The sequence below is a fragment of the Schistocerca gregaria genome, chromosome 4 (genome assembly GCF_023897955.1).
Source record: "Schistocerca gregaria isolate iqSchGreg1 chromosome 4, iqSchGreg1.2, whole genome shotgun sequence".
NCBI classification, from domain to species: Eukaryota; Metazoa; Arthropoda; class Insecta; order Orthoptera; family Acrididae; genus Schistocerca; species Schistocerca gregaria.
In genome coordinates, this window is record NC_064923.1 from 236,138,012 (window position 1) to 236,159,044 (window position 21,033).

A 21,033-nucleotide genomic window follows, 5' to 3' on the forward strand; every position below is an offset into this window, starting at 1 on the left:
AGATTTGAATAGTGAAAGAAAGTGTCACCGCTATCTCACTATCAGCAACTATCAGGTGACGCCTGTATATAAGAAGGGTAGAAGGACGGATCCTCAAAATTACAGACCAATATCCTTAACATCGGATTGTTGCAGGATTCTCGAACATATTCTCAGTTCGGATATAATGAATTTCCTTGATACAGAGAGTTGCTATCCATGCATCACCACGCCTTTAGAAAGCATCGCTCCTGCGAAACGCAACAATGTAACTCGCCCTTTTTTTTCACTTGATATCTTGCGAACCATGGATGAAGGGTATCAGACAGATGCCATATTCCTTGACTTCCGGAAAGCGCTGGACTCGGTGCTCCACTGCAGTCTCCTGACTAAGGTACGAGCATATGGGATTGGTTCTCAAGTATGTGAGTGGCTCGAAGACTTCTTAAGTAATAGAACTCAGTAATTTGTCCTCGATGTTGAGTGTTCATCGGAGGTGAGGGTATCATCTGCAGTGCCCCAGGGAAGTGTGGTAGGTGCGCTGTTGTTTTCTATCTACATAAATGATCTTTTGGATAGGGTGGATAGTAATGTGCGGCTGTTTGCTGATGATGCTGTGGTGTACGGGAAGGCGTCGTCGTTGAGTTACTGTAGGAGGATACAAGATGACTTGGACAGGATTTGTGATTGGTGTAAAGAATGGCAGTTAACTGTAAATATACACTCCTGGAAATTGAAATAAGAACACCGTGAATTCATTGTCCCAGGAAGGGGAAACTTTATTGTCACATTCCTGGGGTCAGATACATCACATGATCACACTGACAGAACCACAGGCACATAGACACAGGCAACACAGCATGCACAATGTCGGCACTAGTACAGTGTATATCCACCTTTCGCAGCAATGCAGGCTGCTATTATCCCATGGAGACGATCGTAGAGATGCTGGATGTAGTCCTGTGGAACGGCTTGCCATGCCATTTCCACCTGGCGCCTCAGTTGGACCAGCGTTCGTGCTGGACGTGCAGACCGCGTGAGACGACGCTTCATCCAGTCCCAAACATGCTCAATGGGGGACAGATCCGGAGATCTTGCTGGCCAGGGTAGTTGACTTACACCTTGTAGAGCACGTTGGGTGGCACGGGATACATGCGGGCGTGCATTGTCCTGTTGCAACAGCAAGTTCCCTTGCCGATCTAGGAATGGTAGAACGATGGGTTCGATGACGGTTTGGATGTACCGTGCACTATTCAGTGTCCCCTCGACGATCACCAGAGGTGTACGGCCAGTGTAGGAGATCGCTCCCCACACCATGATGCGGGTGTTGGCCCTGTGTGCCTCGGTCGTGTGCAGTCCTGATTGTGGCGCTCACCTGCACGGCGCCAAACACGCATACGACCATCATTGGCACCAAGGCAGAAGCGACTCTCATCGCTGAAGACGACACGTCTCCATTCGTCCCTCCATTCACGCCTGTCGCGACACCACTGGAGGCGGGCTGCACGATGTTGGGGCGTGAGCTGAAGACGGCCTAACGGTATGCGGAACCGTAGCCCAGCTTCATGGAGACGGTTGCGAATGGTCCTGGCCGATACCCCAGGAACAACAGTGTCCCTAATTTGCTGGGAAGTGGCGGTGCGGTCCCCTACGGCACTGCGTAGGATCCTACGGTCTTGGCGTGCATCCGTGCGTCGCTGCGGTCCGGTCCCAGTTCGACGGGCACGTGCACCTTCCGCCGACCACTGGTGACAACATCGATGTACTGTGGAGACCTCACGCCCCACGTGTTGAGCAATTCGGCGGTACGTCCACCCGGCCTCCCGCATGCCTACTATACGCCCTCGCTCAAAGTCCGTCAACTGCACATACGGTTCACGTCCACGCTGCCGCGGCATGCTACCAGTGTTAAGGACTGCGATGGAGCTCCGTATGCCACGGCAAACTGGCTGACACTGACGGCGGCAGTGCACAAATGCTGCGCAGCTAGCGCCATTCGACGGCCAACACCGCGGTTCCTGGTGTGTCCGCTGTGCCGTGCGTGTGATCATTGCTTGTACAGCCCTCTCGCAGTGTCAGGAGCAAGTATGGTGGGTCTGACACACCGGTGTCAATGTGTCCTTTCTTCCATTTCCAAGAGTAAATGTAAGTTAATGCAGATGGATAGGAAAAAGAATCTTGTAATGTTTGAATACTCTATTAGTAGTGTAGAGTTTGACACAGTCACGTCGATTAAATATTTGGGCGTAACATTGCAGAGTGATATGAAGTAGGACAAGCATGTAACAGCGGTTGTGGAGAAGGCGGATAGTCGTCTTCAGTTCATTGGTAGAATTTTGGGAAGATGTGGTTCATCTGTGAAGGAAACCGCTTATAAAACACTAATACGACTTATTCTTGAGTATTGATTGAGTGTTTGGGATCCCTATCAGGTCGGATTGAGGGAGGACATAAAGGCAATTCAGAGGCGGGCTGCTAGATTTGTTACTGGTAGGTTTGATTATCACGCGAATGTTACGGAAATGCTTCAGGAACTCAGGAGGGAGTGTCTAGCGGAAAGGAGGCCTTCTTTTCGTGAATCACTACTGAGGAAATTTAGAGAACCAGCAGTTGAGGCTGACTGCAGTAAAAGTTTACTGCCGCCAACTTACATTTCGCGGAAAGGCCACAAAAATAAGATAAGAGAGATTAGGGCTCGTACAGAGGAATATAGGCAGTCATTTTTCCCTCGTTCTTTTTGGGAGTGGAACAGGGAGCGAAGATGCTAGTTATGGTACGAGGTACCCTCCGACACGCACCTTACTGAATATGGTGGATTGCAGTGTATGTATGTAGATGTAGGTGTAGTTTTAGGTTTGAAGTTTTGTAAGTATATGCCTAACTGTGATTAATCGCAAGGCAGAAATATCTATATAACCTGCAGTAAAATGTTCAAGGATATACTTTTTACTTGTCATCTTGTTCTAGTAGTCTTGTTCTATGTAACTGTTTGATTCATACGCACATCGTCAGCGTTACTTCGTGCCCATATAAGTCTGTTATTTTGGTACGCCAACGTAATTTTCAGAACATGGATGGACAGTGTAATTCTATCTTCATTGGCTTGCTGTCTGTTGTACGCGTACTCCCTACAGTGGTAATGGTTAGCGAAATGTATCATATAATTAGCAACAGTGATGAGAAAGTGTGAATTTATTAAGAGCTCATCGTTACAAAATAAGAATAATAACATGTTCCTTTTACAGTGGGAGGAAGATGTGTCCATCAGGTGCTAATTGCCAAAATACTTCTAAGAACTAGATGGTCACGAAACAAGAAGTTCTGGAAAGTAAATGTAGGTAACTTCAGATTAGAATAGTGAAATAAAGTATCAACACTACCTCACTATCAGCAAAGATCAAATAGATATTTAGTAGATAATGGAACAAAGAAAGATATTAATGAAAATGGGAGAAGATAAGGAATTGTATGAAAGGAGCAGCGAATGAAGTATTTGACAAATAAGCAACCGAAGGGTGAAAGAAAGATGGTGCTTTAAACGTACCTATACCTAAGGCCAGAGCAAACTGGATAAAATTAAATAGCCGCTAGAAATATTGCAATATTTCTAACAAGGAAAGCACGGGAGGATAGTTCGTGAGCGATCCAAAATACAATATTTATTGGAGACAATACTTCGCCTATAAATTATCGAAGAATTTAAAAAAAAGTTAGAAAGTGGCAACGCACGAACTGAGGTGACAACACAAGAATAATCGACAAAAGATTATACAAGCATTTGGTTTAATCATGAGGTAGACATGTCGAATAATCCTGAAGACAGAACAGGAGAATCAGTACAATCACTGAATTAGGTGCAGTAATAAGAAAACAAAGAATAAATAATCGCCAGGACCAGAGGACATAAATATCAAACTCATGAGGCCTGGAAGACTTTTACTCGAACACTGTCATCGTTGCCCATTAAACACCAGTTTGTTTACATTGAGACTCTCCGACACATTGTTAACTTCAACTCTTTCTTCTGTAATCAAGGAAGGGGCAAGAAATAAACCCACAAACTATAGAGGTATTAATAAGTTAAATTTGACGCTGGTACTGTAAATAACCAAGTAAAGCCAATAACAGACGCTCTTGCAAGAAGAACAGAACGGATTTCAAAAAAAGGGTGTGCTTGTACTGACAATCTGTTTACTATGAAACGTGTAATAAAGAAAAAAAGGAAATACAATATCCCCACTTATACAGCGTTTGTACATCCCGAGAATACCTCGGAGACGGAGACTGCAACTATGGAATGTTACTACTAAATAGGGCTACCCTCAAGACATAATAATGCGTATAAAAGACGATATATAATAACACCTGTTTCAAACTCAGTTTACCTAATTAATATGACAATTAATTAGACGATATGACTAGGGCGTGAATTATCATCTATGCTTTTTAATATTTATGTGGATGATATCTTCTGCAGATGAAGGAAAACACACGACCTAGACTTAACTTTATCTGTGCTAGCATATGCTCATGACTTAGTGATTATGAACACAATGAACATAATTTTCAAAGAGCAGTTTATTTATTACATTTTATTTGTAAAAACATAACTTTAATAAAATTTCTCCCTTCAGTCACTGACCACGGCATTCCTGAGCAATCACCCAACAAAAGTAAAGATAACTTAGGATGACCGATATTTAGCATAGGTTGTTGAGTCTGTTATATATCATATAATTGCGATATATGTATATTAATAAATTAGAAAGGTATCAGGCAATGTGTGGAACTATTCGAATAACGTCGTGAAAGGTGGAGGTCGAAACACAGCTGAAGCTGTACAAGATGATGGCGGTGTCGGCTATTTTATGTGACAGTGAATCGTGGGCAATACGGCATAAGAAACACATTCATATAGAAGCAACTCAAACGGCGTTCCTTAGGGCGCTATTGGGACGTACAAGCCTTAATAAAACATGAAATCGGGATACATGGAATCAATTACAAAAGACCAAGGAAAAGAACATGCCGAAGGGACTCATCACTGAAAGCTCGATGATGAACCTTGCTTCGTTTGTATCTCGGTACAACAATTAATCGATCCATTTGTAGAATAAATGTCATTCAAGACCCTGCTTCCAAAATGTTATAGCTTGCTGAGCGTACGTATGAAGTGAGAATTGCATCCAACGGATAGAGGTCGTGGATATAAATATGGAAACACCAAAAGCATAGCACATTACGGGCCAAATACGGTGTAGGAAAATCTTTGGCATTCAAAACAGCTTCCGATCATCTCGGAATGTATGAATGCAGGTCTTATACCATTCCTTCCGCAAAACAGTGCCAAGTTCAACGAACTATGATGGAGGTGGGTAGCGATCACGCACCATTCTCTCCAGACCACAAGAGATCAATAATATTGAAGTCAATGTCAAGCTGAGCGGCTGGAGCAGCGAGTGCGTAGGATATTAAGTAAAATCGTAAGCAATGGATGGGTTGATGGACAATGGCGAATGAGAGCAAATGAGGACTTGAACAGCAAAACTGAAAGTATCACAGAATCCATTAAGAAGAGAAAATTGTTATTTTACGGCCATCTTATGAGGATGGACGGTGATCGACTAGCGAAAAGAAGACAGAGCTTCATCCAATCTAAGAAAACCAGGCCGAGATGCTTCTAAGAATGTGAAAAAGATCTTAGGGAGACTGGTATCTCAGAGAGATAAATTCCTGACGGGAACAAATTTTGAAGATTGGTGAACAACTACCAAGGTTTTAAAAGGGCATCAACGTCCAAAAGACGGAGAGGACCTTTGTCCGAAGAGCATAAATAGGCACTTTCTGATGGGCTGAAAACATATTGGCCGGATGTCAAAGCTTGAACAAGAACAAGACCTAGACACTAAAATCAAATTGGTTATTACCACACAGTCCACAGAGGCTCAACTCGATAAAGAAAAAGAAATTGAGATCAGATGACTGTGGTGGCTAGGGGAGATCCGACCGTTCATCCTCGTGCTCACAAAACCAGTCCTGGACGGTACGAGCTGTGTGAAGAAGTATTCTGCAGTCTCTGAACACAACATCACCGATGGGGAAACAACACTGTACAAAGGGATGGACCTAATCAGCCAAAAGTATCACATATTCCTTAGCAGTAACGAGACCACGCCGAGTACTCATTGGTCCATGGAATATCAGGATGTGATTACGCAAATCATCCCTCAACCCCCACCATGTTTCACTCTTGGGACGTAAACGCGTTAAGTGAGTGAGTGAGTGAGTGTGTGTGTGTGTGTGTGTGTGTGTGTGTATGAGAGCGAGAGGGGGGGAGGGGGGGAAGAAGACTGATCCGGCCAACTGACGTTCTTCCATTCCATAGCTCTACGTCTTCAGCACCACTTCTCCTGTTACGGCTACTTTCATCACTATGGTTCTGAAATTCAAGCTCGCCCTGAAATTCGATGCTTATGGAACTCCTTTCATGTTGTTTTGGTGCAGACACGTTTCCCGAGAGCGACCTGCAGTGACGCTCGCAGTCGTCGTCCTTTTATGTTGGTCAAAATCCTCTTCAATGGCAGTCTGTCACTATCACTCAATACGCCCTCCGCTCCACGTTGTGATTTAGTAGATGGCGTTTACTTCTTTCCGTGTGTGCGGTATAAGTTCTCGATGCTGGGCCTCTTTAAACACGAAACACTTTGGCTTCCTTGATAATAGAAGCAACAGCATATGAGCACCAACAGTTTTGCCACGATCGAAATCTCTTAACTCCGAAATGATGCACCCATTACACTTTTTTGATAAAGTCTGACAATTGAAACGCAGGGAGGGTAGTACACAGTTGGTGTTCCTTGTCTTATACAACAACGCAAATTGCAGCCTTGGCTAGCATCTGTATGTATGTTCAAGCATTCATCTCTCGCAATATTTCAATATTTTTGTCCAACGTCCGTATTTCTTCAACGTTCCGACGATACTGAAATTTGGAACTGACAAGTCTATGTTGTGAAGATGGCGTTTCTCTAAACGTCGTAACAGTTTACATTGCTGCAAGTGAGGAGATTTTGCTTAGAGCTGTTGAGAGTATCGGGTGTATTTTCTCGAATTATTGTCGGTGACGCTATTGGACACGGCAGCAGCAAACACACACACACATACACACACACACACCCACACACACACACACACACACATACATACACACACAAACACATAGACAGACACACACACACACAATCTGTGGTGCCCTGTCAGCGATGCGATTTAGCATCGCCATACAAAGTATTGGCTTGCGATATTTTTGGAATTTAAAGAAATACTACTGCAAAAGACGTCGGACTCCTCGTCTTCACTTCTCTGATTGAATTTTAAATTGCGTTCAACGTCTTCACGTATGGCAACAGCAAAATTATAAAATATCAGGACATAAAAACTGACTCGACGCTGGTCAAGTAGTACATAACACTTGGAATAATGGCACAAATATTGGTCAACATGAGAACGTGTAGACTTAGCACTTGGTTGGCTGGTTTGTGGAGGTTGAAGGGACTGGACTTAGTACTTGTCCTGGAAAGTTTTATTCTGACTGATAGTGGCAGAAAAAGCCTGCATCCCAGTCAACTTTTCGGTGATTAAATTTCAGTACCTTCATTTATGATGTAAGGTCTCCATCAGCACCTACGTCATTCGAAGTGGAGGAAGTGCTCACTTATTAAGCAGTATTTCCCGTCAGCTGTCTTGCCTTGTAGCTCTAGGTCTATGCCCTCTTTCGGCATACACCTATTGTAGATAGAGCCAACACACACATAAAGTGAGATAGTGAGTCATAGATGTTGTTTGTACTGTATTTACGTACAACTGCGATGAACCGTTCTATCATATACATTCTCTCTGCGTATGTGTGTGTGTGTGTGTGTGTGTGTGTGTGTGTGTGTGTGTGTGCGCGCGCGTTTGCGCGTGTGTGTCTGGTTGCGGGTGTGTATGTGGTTAAACAAGTTCTCCAAAAAAATGGTTCAAATGGCTCTGAGCACTATGGGACTTAACATCTGTGGTCATCAGTCCCCTAGAACTTGAACTACTTAAACCTAGCTAACCTAAGGACATCACAGACACCCATGCCCGAGGCAGGATTCGAACCAGCGACCGTAGCAGTCGCGCGGTTCCAGACTGAGTGCCTAGAACCGCTAGACCACCGCGGCTGGCCAAGTTCTCCATCAACGTCAAATAAAACGAATGCGTAAACTTAAAATAAGTAAATTTTAGCCAGTGATAAAGACACGATGACATCTTTAATAAGGTATGAGTACCGTTCTTGACATTATGAGTTGAAGGTGGCCAAGATAAAACTAGTCCAGCACATAGTCACCAAAATCGCGTCGTAAAGTCTTTCACCAACTGTTCTTTAAATTGACGAGCATCTTTGAATGCACTTTTGCAAGTTCACAACCCTGACATGGTGAGCCAGATCGTAGCTGCTTGTAAGTCTTCCAAGTTGTTTAGTCGTGCTCTACGAAACTTCATCGTTGCTAACCTTTCGTCTGGAGCTGCGCTGGAGCCTTCAGAGATGAATGTGGTTCTGTTAAGTATCGCAGACTTACGTGTCGGACGTCGAAGAGCAGCAGGAACTTTGTCGAAAACGGGACGTGGTGGAAATTTACACATGATCAGCAGATGTAATTCTCGTCACAGATAAAATTTGACTATGGAATTGTCTGCTGTGAAAGATATTCTGTAGAGCTGCGTCTATACATCACTAATTTTCATTGCTTCTTCATTTACTTTAAAATTATCCACATGCGTGCATAGTTCGACCGCTTCGCTACATAGTTGTGGATAATAGTTCGTCATATCCATTGCTATATAGAGAAGCCATTAAAATATATAAATGTGAGAGTAATTTTAACAGAAGTGATTAATGCGAGCCCCCAACGTCCGACACGCCAGTCGACAAGATGCATCGGAACCACGAGCATCTCTGAAGATGTCCAGCGTAGCTCTGGGGCAAATCTTAGGAATAAAGAAGTTTCACGTACCACGATCATAAAATCCCGAAGTTTTACCAGTAGCTAACACATCCGTCGTGATAGAGTTCATTGCCACAACCAGATCTGATCTGAAGAAATAAGAAGTTTAGTATCTGATGTCTCAGTATCTTATCTCAGATAATTAGCAGAACCGAATGCAGCTAATCATTCAGACTTTTGGGCGCTTTAGTCAATGACAGCCGTTGTTCGAACTAGTTTCAATATCCAACAAACTTGGAGCTGTTTGTAGCATGTCGTAACGAAATGAACAATGTCACCTTTCAGGCTAATTTTATTTTGGTTGTCCTGTAGTAGAAAACCCAATCATATACATAATCAGCACGGTAGCGTAAAAAATCCTGCTTGGCTAATCGAGCTGATTCCTTACTTTAATTTCATTTCTCTGTTGGCACTTTTTCAATGGTTGGCATAACAGGTAAATGTAGTTTGAAACTAGATGCTGTTTAGTTAGGGGCACTACTAGAGCTTCGTAACGACGTATAACGGCGTCGCTTTATCATTTATGGATGATTCTGAATCATACCTCCTGGTAGCAGGGGGCATGTAAGTGTCTGGAAATGAGAAACCAGACTCACACGCACACGCACGCACGCACAAACACACACACACACACACACACACACACACACAGACACAGAGAGAGAGAGAGGGAGAGAGAGAGAGAGAGAGAGAGAGAGAGAGAGAGAGAGAGAGAGACTCGTCATAATCAAGAGTAAATAATTTTTATTTAGCTGGCGATAATAGAAGATCATACTGAAACCCCTCAAGGATACAACACGTATAACATAAAGCTGTAATACTGTCAGCTGTATTTTTATCGATTTACTCGATTTACAGAAAAATGGCTCTGTGCACTATGGGACTTAACATCTATTGTCATCAGTCCCCTAGAACTTGGAACTACTTAAACCTAACTAACCTAACGACAGCACACAACACCCAGTCATTCGATTTAGAGCAATCAGATATATCTTGCTTTAGTACCAGAATAAGACTCATGAGTAGTGAATAACATTTTAAAGCTTCTTTCAAAATATCGGCTCATTTCACTTTTGTTCATTCTAATCCTGTCTTGGTATTTTGAAACCCACATTCAGTGCATTATACTGTATTCCGCACCACACTTACAAGCCGCTCCCAACGACCCATCATGAAGATCCTGATCATAAATTAATAATATCCCAGTTCAGCTACAACTTCTCTTTCATGCCACCACTGAACACCTCTCCCTCACTCTCTTCTCTAAAACCTTGATTACAGTCTATGCTATTACTCTTCTAAACATTCATGGTGGTGTCTGTTTGTTCTATATCGTGTCTCCCTATCACTTTCGCGCAACGATGCTCTGAGCGTGTTTTTTAGGGAATTGACTAGTTTGAACCTCGGACCTGTTGCTGGCAAGGAGACGCCAGACCACACATGACATGTAGAATTCAGAAGAGTTCAGTGAGACTAGCGAAGATATAACCAAATACTTAATGATTTCAGCGTCAGCTTCACTGCACTCCCTGTAAATGAATCTTAATACTAACAAAATTTAGTGGAAGGGGTTCAAGGCTTTCCTATTTTTAGTTAGCTGGTAAAATAACGTCGAAAAAGCAGTTAAGTTTACCATTGGAAATTTTATTTTACAGTGGCTAATGTGGCTTCTCAATAATTATATAACAGAGAAATCATCGCGTTTCAGATTTTTACTTCAAGTGGCAAATGTGAACACCATGAGCTTTAATTTACGATCGACACTAGTATTACGCAAAAAGGGGGTTAACAGATGAGACTTCTGCAGTTCTGAGTGAAGCCTTATGCGCTCAAAAATGCGGCATCGCGTGCGTTCATTACCTTGTCGGTGTTTAGGCAGCGTCAGGGCGGCATCGTCCGGCGCAGCAGCCATCCAGCTATCCGTCTCGGAACTAACTCTCTCCTAACTTCTCCTTACTACAATTTACCGAAGTTGGTTAAAAAAAACTATCTGGCTGTGCTTTCATCTGATCAATTGGGGTCTCAATGTTAACCTTAAGCTCCGCCTACAAAAATTCTGTCTATCCAATGAGAAACGTTATGCTTTTCGGGGTGGGGCAGTTTTTAAAGTTGGCAACGTAATAGAGACGCAAAAAAGTCTCACGCTAAAACCTGCAGCTGGTGTGGTCCTTTTAGCGTTATCGTAAAATCTATACTGTTCTTCAAGAGGGCTCTATCTTTTAACATTGGCTGGGGGGTGGTCCTAATGTAACAGAGACGCGAAAAAGTCTCACGCTAAAACTTGCGGGTGGTGTGGCCCTTTTTGTGTTATCGTAAGATCTATACTGTTTTTCTGGAGGGCTCTAGCTTTTAACATGGGCTGGCGGGTTGTCCTTGACGTAACAAAGGCACGAAAACGTCTCACGCTAAAACTTGTGGGTGGTGTCGTCCTAATGGTTAGCTGGCGACGTGGGTGTCCAGTCCGTCCCTTATCGTAGGCCCTTCTAGCTTCACAAGGTTCTGCTCTTGGCTTCTGTTCTCGTTTCCCCCCTCGGATCTGCGTCGGTCTCTCGGTGGGAATGTGCGACATGCATTTAGGCATTCTTGTGTTAGTCTGTGGTATTCCATTTGCTCACTCGTTACTCGTATTACTTTGGTTAATTTAATGTCTCGATTTATTCGGAGCTATGTGACATACTACTGGATTTGCTTATCATGTCAGGGTTTTCATAGAAGGTGTTAGATTTGCCTGACACCTTACACTCTATAGCTTCATTTCAATCGTTATGTTTTATTCACATTCATATATATTACGCACGCATAATGCACAGTTACTCTAGACGTAATGTCGTTTAGGTTACACTTAAAGGTGCCATTGTTCCCAAACTTCAGCATACCAGTCTTGACTGTACTTCACTTCTGAGTCTTAACTTATCTCTTAGTTGTATTGATGGAGAAGTTCTTCATTTCACTGTAAGTGACGTCCTACTTATTTTATTAATTACGCACTGAAGAGACAAAAACATGGAACACCTGCTGTGAAGGGCCACCGTGAGCACGCAGAAGTGCCGCAACAGGACATGGTAAGGGTTCCATTAATGACTTAAGTAGTGCTGGAGGGAGCAGACATCATGATCCTGCAGGGCTGTCAATAAATTCTTAAAAGTAGGAGGGGGTGGAGATCTCTTCTGAACAGCACTTTGCAAGGCGTCCCATATATGCTCAATAATGTTCGTGTCTGGGGAGTTCCATGGGCAGCCGAAGTGTTTAACCTCAGAAGAGTGTTCATGGAGCCACTCTGCTGCATTTCTGAATGTGCGCGGTGTCGCATTGTGCTGCTGGATTTGCCCAAGTCCGTCGGAATGCACAATAGACATGAATGGATGTAGGTGATCACACAGGTCGCTTACGTAGGTGTCACCTGTCAGAGCCGTTTCTAGACGTATCACAGGTTCCATATCACTCCATCTACACACGCTCCACATCATTACAGAGCGTTCATCAGCTTCAACAGTTCCCTGCTGCTTACATGCAGTGTCCCTGCAATCCTGAGATTGCCTCCATACTCGTACACGTCCATCCGCTCGATACAATGTGAAACGAGACTCGTCGGAAGAGGCAACATGTTTCCAGTCATCAACAATCCGACGTCGCTGTCGCGAGGCGTAAAGCTTTGTGTTTGAGTAATCAATGGTACACGAGTGGGCCTTCGGCTTATGTTTAGATGACGGTTCGCACGCTGACACTGGTTGACGCCCAGCATTGAAATCTCCTGCAATTTGCGGAAGGGTTGCACTTCTGTCACGTTGAACGATTGTCTTCAATCTTCGATGGTCAAGTTCTTGCAGGATCTTTTTCCGGCCGCAGCAGTGTCGGAGATTTGATGTTTTACCGGCTCCCTGGTACTCAGGGCACACTCATGAAATGGTCGTACGGGAATATCCCCACTTCATCGCTATCTCGGAGACGCTGTGCCCATCACTCGTGCGCCGACTATAACAACACGTTAAAACTCAATTAAATCTTGGTAACCTTCCATTTTAGCAGCAGTAACCAATCTAACCACTGCGCCAGACACTTGTTGCCTTATAAAGGCGTTGCCGACCGCAGCGCCCTATTCTGCCTTTTTAGATATCTCTGTTTTTGAATACGCATGGCTGTATCAGTTACTTTGACGATTCAGTGTGTATTATACATAAACCTTTTGCACACATCCAAATTCTAACTACCATTCCTAAAGATATCCACGACTGCTCGCACATCAGTGACGATGCGTATACTGTATCTATAAACACCCCAATCGTCGGCCTTTCACAATAATTCCATTATACAAATTATATTAAACTGCACCGTCTAATTCCTTCAGCATACCGTATCAGACAAGATACGCATCACCAGCCAAAGCTAGTCAGTCTATTCTAATTTGCCCACCATCCGTTCAGGAGCCCTTTAAATGAAATGAACGTACTTGACGAAAAGAACAACTCGAACACTAAACTTTCCTAGCTGTAAAGCATATTAAGATCACAAATTAAAACACCCATTACGACACAAAACATTAAAAAGGTAAGCCAAAAGAGACATCATACCGGTTACTTATTTATAGCTGAAAATAAGTCATCTTTTTCCAGGAACACCACCAATCTTCTGGAACGTGAACTTTCACATGTAAACAAATGGTTCAAATGGCTCTGAGCACTATGGGACTCAACTGCTGTGGTCATTAGTCCCCTAGAACTTAGAACTACTTAAACCTAACTAACCTAAGGACATCACACACATCCATGCCCGAGGCAGGATTCGAACCTGCGACCGTAGCAGTCGCACGGTTCCGGATTGCGCGCCTAGAATCGCGAGACCACCGGGGCCGGCCTTTCACATGTATTATTACCTTGAGTCATCCAGTCCTTCTCACCCATCAGCTTTACCAATGATTTAAGCAAGGTGTTTGAGTCAATTCCTTGGCATTCTAAGAATATGTTCCTAAACAAACATCTCTGTCTTCCCATTACCCAACAGTAAAAACTGTCACATCTTCCGATGACCAGCTGTTGCACGTCAGGAGCATAGTACTCTACGAATTCGTTAACTGATTCGTATCTGTTATCCTTCTTTCACTTGACCTTCCGCGTACACCATACTGTATCCTCCTGTAGCCAGATATCTGTAAGCACGTCGGAGCCCCGGGGGAAATGGAGGAACGGAGGAAGGTGTCAGGCGGGAGAGCTGCCAAAACCCAAACCAACGACAGGCTGTTGAAACGCGACACACAATGAGCCAGAACAAGAACAAACAACCTAGACGACAACGAGGCACTGAGCAAGCCTTCGTCACAACGATGACGACAAGACTCAGACAGCGGAGACACATACCTAAGATGCGAGAGTGACCGGGTGACAAGCAAGGTAGTTATCAAGCAGTCATAATACTGCGGCACCACTGAATTGACCGGCTGTGCACTGAGCTGCCCCCAGTATAGCGATCGCGTTCTACGCATTTGGCGACCGTATTCATGTGACGCGAGTTGGTGGCACTGTCGCCGTGCGGGCGCAGCGAGACGATAGTCTAAGTCCACTTCCTTTGACAGGCATTCACCATTTTGGAGTTCCCGATACCAGATATCGGATGCCAGCACCCTTTTCAACTTCCAGCCCAGTCATCTTTCTCAAAATCTGGGAACACTTTCACTCCCCACCACTACGCACATACCTCACCAGCTCAGCAAGTTCCTGTTGCACATTATATACCTACATATAGCTTACGCATTTTGGAAACCAGACACTATCAAATCTTCTTTGTTTCATCCTCAGTCTGTTTCCTCGATATTATGATAGTCTGCATTCGGTATTAGTATCGGTCCTTCTTATGAACATTCGCCGTACCCCCTTTCCATCTTTATCCACATCAGCATTCGCCTCTCCCATTTCTTTTCTTATCCATTCAGTTTTCATTGTGGAATTACTTCAACACTACGAATATACTAAATTCCATATCCGGTCACATGCTAAAAAGAACCAATCACCCATCCCTCTTCTAATCTACACTTATCTGGCGCAGATTCTTTTTGCATAGTGATCTACTATGATTCTTACAAGATCCTTTCAGTAATATTTAATAATGAGTTAACTATGATGGCATAAATCTCTAACACCTTCAGTGTAAATACTTTTTTAATATTCCTGAAACACATTCAGTTATTGAAGTTTCTAATACCGCTTCTGCTTTAGAGGGGTGTTACAAGTGGGTGCTACGACACTTCTACTTATTGCTATGCTAAGGGAAATAAGTCGAAGACCATAACTGTGATATCCCTGAGGGGATATGATGTGCTTTCGGATGTGGCCAAGATTTCCAAAATGATATTAGATTACATTATATTCGACGTAGACCGATAACTTCTATCTTTGACTTGAGACTGTGTACGATACAGGCACATAAAAGTCTCTTATTTCCAGGCATTGGACTTTCAATGGTTATTGAAAATCTTATTCCACTTGAAATGTACTAACCAGTTGCCGGCCAGTGTGGCCAAGCGATTCTAGGCGCTACAGTCTGGAACCGCGCGACCGCTATGGCCGCAGGTTCGAATCCTACCTCGGGCATGGATGTTTGTGATGTCCTTAGGTTAGTTAGTTTTAAGTAGTTCTAAGTTCTAGGGGACTGATGGCCTCAGATGTTAATTCCCATAGTGCTCAGAGCCATTTTTATATATACCAGTTGAGCACGTTGTAATATTTGTCCATCGACACCAATTGATCGAGTGCATATTACCCTTGTATCTCAAGTCAAGAACTGAGTGCTTTCTGTTGAACTATTTTAATCCAGATTGTATGTTTGGAGCAGTCCATTCGGTTTCTCACTTCACCACCCTTGTATTTATTATTATTATTATTATTATTCATCAAAATCCAGCCGAATAGCTGGATACCACATTTAACAGAGAATTCAGAACGAATTACAATGCCTACACTATCAAATAATCACATTTCCTATATCGATACTATAATAGGCTACCTTTATGAGGATGGTAACTAAACTTAAGTGAAGCATATGTTCTACTGACCAAATTTCCCCGGGTCATAAGCCGCTATAATCACATTTGCGATATCGATACTATAATAGGCTACCTTCATGGAGATGGCAACTAAACTTAAGTGAAGCATATCTTCTACTGATCAAATTTCTCCGGCACACAGACTACTGCCTGCGCAGCGCACTCTTGTGCGGGGATCTGTCTCCTACAGCTGTTAACATACGTCGACCCAGTTTAAACTTAGTCAGAGCAGAGCCTTGCGTCGTTCAAGCCACATCCTTCAGAGTCGCCAGTTATTAATGTATGGCGCTTCATATTCCCACGATCACAAAGGGAGAAAAATCTGAATTTCCGAACTTTGTCGTAGAATAACGGCAAAATCAGCAATTTTCGACGACGATCTCTACTCTGATACTCTACAAAATCTGTGAGAGCACATTAAAAAACTTCCGAGGAGTGTTCTCGGGGGTGGTGGATAGATTTATAACACAGCAATGCCAACAGTGGAGAATTAGGGTGCAAGCACTGCAACTACTGCAGTCACTATAAATGCATGAAGTGTAATTGCAGTTGAGAATATGGACAACCAACTGCTGTGTAATGGAATAACAACAACCAAAATTTGTGTTGACCGTGACTGGAACCCTGACTTCCGGCTTATCGCAAGCGATCACATCGCCATTCGACTATATAAGCATATCCGAAGGAACGTACCGTAGTTCGGAGTAACGCAGGCATTCCAATATTGTATTTATCCTCCACCGGCCGTGAGTCGTGCTCGGGTGGCCTAATGGTTAGACGATCCTCCGTGTTCGAGTCCCAGTCCAGCAAAAATTTTCACTGTCCTCATTCCGTTATATAGCTGTGGCTGTTCATATTCGTTGCTGCGAATACATTTCATGTGGGATGGCGAATTATTCAGTTAGTCCCAATGCCATGACCACAGTACAAATGTGAAAATCCTTTTTAAATCGATGAAAAAGTCTTACAGAGTGGTGAAGTAGCTGACTCAGGGGACAAGACACCCTCACGAAGTAATAAGTGGTATCCAGGCACAAAAACTGTGCATTCATCGATAGTAATTATGTGAAAAAGGCACTGAATTTTGTATCTAAATATAAATCAATTTAATATGTATGCATAATGTTTGAAATATACTTTTTTTTTCTTGAACTAAACCTTAGAGGTAACCTCCCTACCTTACCGAGTAGAATTTTGCAATAATCATCATAAAAAGGTAAGTTCGGGATCTGGGTGTTGTTTCAACTTTGTACATAAGTTGAGGTAAAATTCGTAAATACAATATCCTAGGTGAGGATAGCTAAAACGCCTTCATTTGGTAACTACAGTGTGCAAACATTTAGATGGCAGACCTCTCCCTAGCCCTGAATCGGTAGAAGCCGGTAAATGTCGGGAGGCTTCGGTAGGCACGCAGTTTCGACTGCTGCCAACGTTACGTAGCTGACTATGTTGTACGCGAAACGTGCTGCGAATAGCGTTAGTAATGAAGAAATATTAGAACAAAACGTCATGCCTGACGCGGCACTTTTCACGCATCTCCATGTTTACCACGTCATATCTCCTGAATTATATGTCATAAAGAGACATAAATTTGCCGACTCGTTTACTGATGTATGTGGATACTGTATGCGAAATACGTTGCGACTAGAGTTAATAGTAACGAAATAATACATTAAAAAGTTATGCCTATTGCTGCAGATTTACGGTATGTACCGAGAAAATGTAGTAAGCGACAACCTGTTTTCCTTTCATTATTTTGTGGGGGGTGTCAGCGAGAAAAATTTTCGCAAAGGTTTGAAATTGTATGCAACGTTTGTTGCTAGTCGCTAAGTGCTCTCATTTTCAAATAGTGGATGCATAAATCTGGGTATTTTCCCGCGGTGGCATCTCATTGTTTATGATGTCATATCTCCTCAAGACTGTGTCTTATTTCTTTTCTTTCGGCTAGGAACTTTCGTGTGCTTACAGAGAACAAATCACCAAAGTTTCATTGCAATCGGATGAAAGGTTTGTGAGCAAACATACATACATACATACATACATACATACATACACTCACTTTTATATATATATATATATATATATATATATATATATATATATATATATATATATATATATATATATATATTTTAATGTACATGACGATTTCAGTTTCGTTTACGAACAACATTTAAAGCTAGTTTTGCTTCTAAACCTTTCGTCTGCTTTCGTGTAAGCATGACGCGCAATTTGTAGTGCCAGCACTGGAACTGGTATGCGTGCTTTGACCCCCCCCCCCACCCCCCACCCCCCCACAGGCTCCACGCCCCTCGCCAACCAATGCTTGCTTCCTCCTCACCCACGCTGCCCTCACAACTATGTCGTCTTACAGTTAACACACTGTAGTTTCAGCTCATTGACGAGCCATTTTCACATCAATAAAAATTTCATTATTTGATTCCTTGTGTATCAGCCACCAGGCATTACACGTCGTACACGGAATCAAATAAGATAAGTTTTATTGATCTGAAGATAGCTCATCAGTGAGCTTGAGCTGAGGCTAATTATTAAATAAAGCAGTTCTGGCGATCTTGACTTAGAATTGTTTATCTCATACTTAAATATAGCATATCTCACATCTCGCGATTTGAGAATGTCCAGTGACAACGTGAATTGAGGAAAGCCATGCTAAGTGCTACTCTATTAAAGGACTTTTGTCTTAATAATATGAATATTTATATATGTCTTTGGAGAGAGAGAGAGAGAGAGATTGATTTTTGACTGAGACTTTACTTTAAGTCGTAACTGGTACCTGAATTTTGGTTACTGTCTCCTTAAATGGTCAGCTTCTGCACCAGTTTGTGACGTATTATAATTTGGAGGAAGATATTGTTCTTTACTGTTTAATTACGACTCTGTGGGTGTTGTGTACATAGTTCCGCGTAGTCAGCGCGTACACAACTTTCCCACTAGAGCGCGTCCCGCTAAGCACAACAGCGCAGGCGCAGCGCTCGTCCCACTACGAGATGGCGCTGTCTTAGAAACGGACCAAATTCTGCTTCCACCGATCCGCGTATTAATATGTAACGCAGCCAATGAGATTGCTGCTAACATAGAATCTTTTCTCCTCCCGGATCACACTCATGCAGTGGTACCTGAACGCGCTAGGTATTATAACGAGTGCACAGACCTTCGATTAGTCAGTCTGGATTTGTATGCACCAGTCTGCATTAGTCTGTACCAGTCTATAGTCAAGTTTCAGTCTGCACCTAAGAAGATTATCATGTTCCTGTGCATAGCCATGAAGATAAATGTATAGACACTTTGTCAAGTATCAGAGATATATGGGAACATGATTAACGTACCAAGACCAAAGGAACTTCAGATTGTCAGTTGTGAACAGCATCCAGAATCAAGTTACGTAATGTCTATGCTTTTTATTATTTTAATAAATGTGTGGGAAAATTAATCAAGGATCTGTTTAAAGTTGGTCACCCTCAATCTGCTACTCTAAACGTGCAAGTGGCATTTCTATCGTCTGACCTAACGGCAGAAGACAAACACGCCACGATAAGACCACGAGACATATTGCTGACACTCGCCTACTTCGTTAGAGCGACAAGTCAAATAATCAGATGGTGTGTGTACCGAAGGTCTTACACTACTCACAGCACAGTTGGCTACTTGGCCGTATTGTTGTTAGCTTTGAGCCCAAGTTTTTGAAGCTTTTCGTACTTAAGGAACGACTGTTGCAAGTAAATAACATCAAACAGCATTCTCCTTTTCGTGAGAAAAGGAGATTGCTTCGTACACGAACTCCCTTCAAACTACACGTCCTGCTGTATCAAAATTGGTCAGTGGAGTTCAGCACCATACTATTATACTAGAACGTAATCCAATTACTTCAATTAATAAATAATGAGAGGATGTTAAGTATTGAATGAAAACTATAGAGAATACATTTCCTTTCCTGTATTTTAGTGAACTTTATACATTTACAATTCTGTTGATTGATAGCCGGTGACGGCAATAAAGTTCACTTCCTTTTCCAAATACAAGATATTTCTATTCTTCACTTCCAGAAAATTTGAATACATAAATGTTTGGCAACTCTTACACACACACTTTACTCGGTTTTATCACTGAAACAGCAATTTTCATTAAATGTAACTATCGTTCTGAGCGACGGCCTAGCAACACGTCCTCTTTTTTTTTTTTTTTTTAAGAAATCAGTTGTCCTCTTTTTTTCTTTTTTTAGAGTCCGTACTCAAAGATTCACAACTACTATCGTTGCGAGGATTGTGCGCTAAAGAGTTTCCTGCTATCCAGCTGCGCTTCACATCACCTTAAGTACTTTTTGAATCAAATTTACTTTTACTGTATTTAAATATATTACTGAGCTTCTCAGAATAAAATATAGGCACAAATTCGTTACGAAAAGGGCAATGAGGCTCACATAACGTTACAAATCCCTCTTCAGAAACGCATACTCGGCTGTCATCTCGAATAAGTAACAAACATTAAGCGAGAAACATTGTAAATTTAAACGAAATGTTACGGATGGAGGTTTCAAGACTTATGAGTAATGTCTTATTTCTGAATACATTCTATCTGTGGCTTGCACATTCACCTTGGTTTTATACAAACTACACTACGAGGTGGGTATCGTCTCGAGACGACCTAACGAAGAGCTGTGTGGTATCGAGGAGACTGGTCCTTGATTTATGCTCCGCTTTCGTAATCGATATTTATGCGGGCTGCGTAAGCAGTTCCCTTCATAATGTGATGTATATCATTACCTCAGCAAATTATTTATGATATTCCGCAGCGCAACGTAATCATTACTGACGGAGCACTTTGTGAAAATAAACTGCCATCTCGCGTGTTATGTATTATGTGCAAACAAGTGAGCTACGCCATATTTCCACGGATATGAAAGCTTCTCATATCTATTGCGCCTACCTGTGCAGCAATATCGAGACGCGTTGTCGCTGCATTTCATTAAACTAA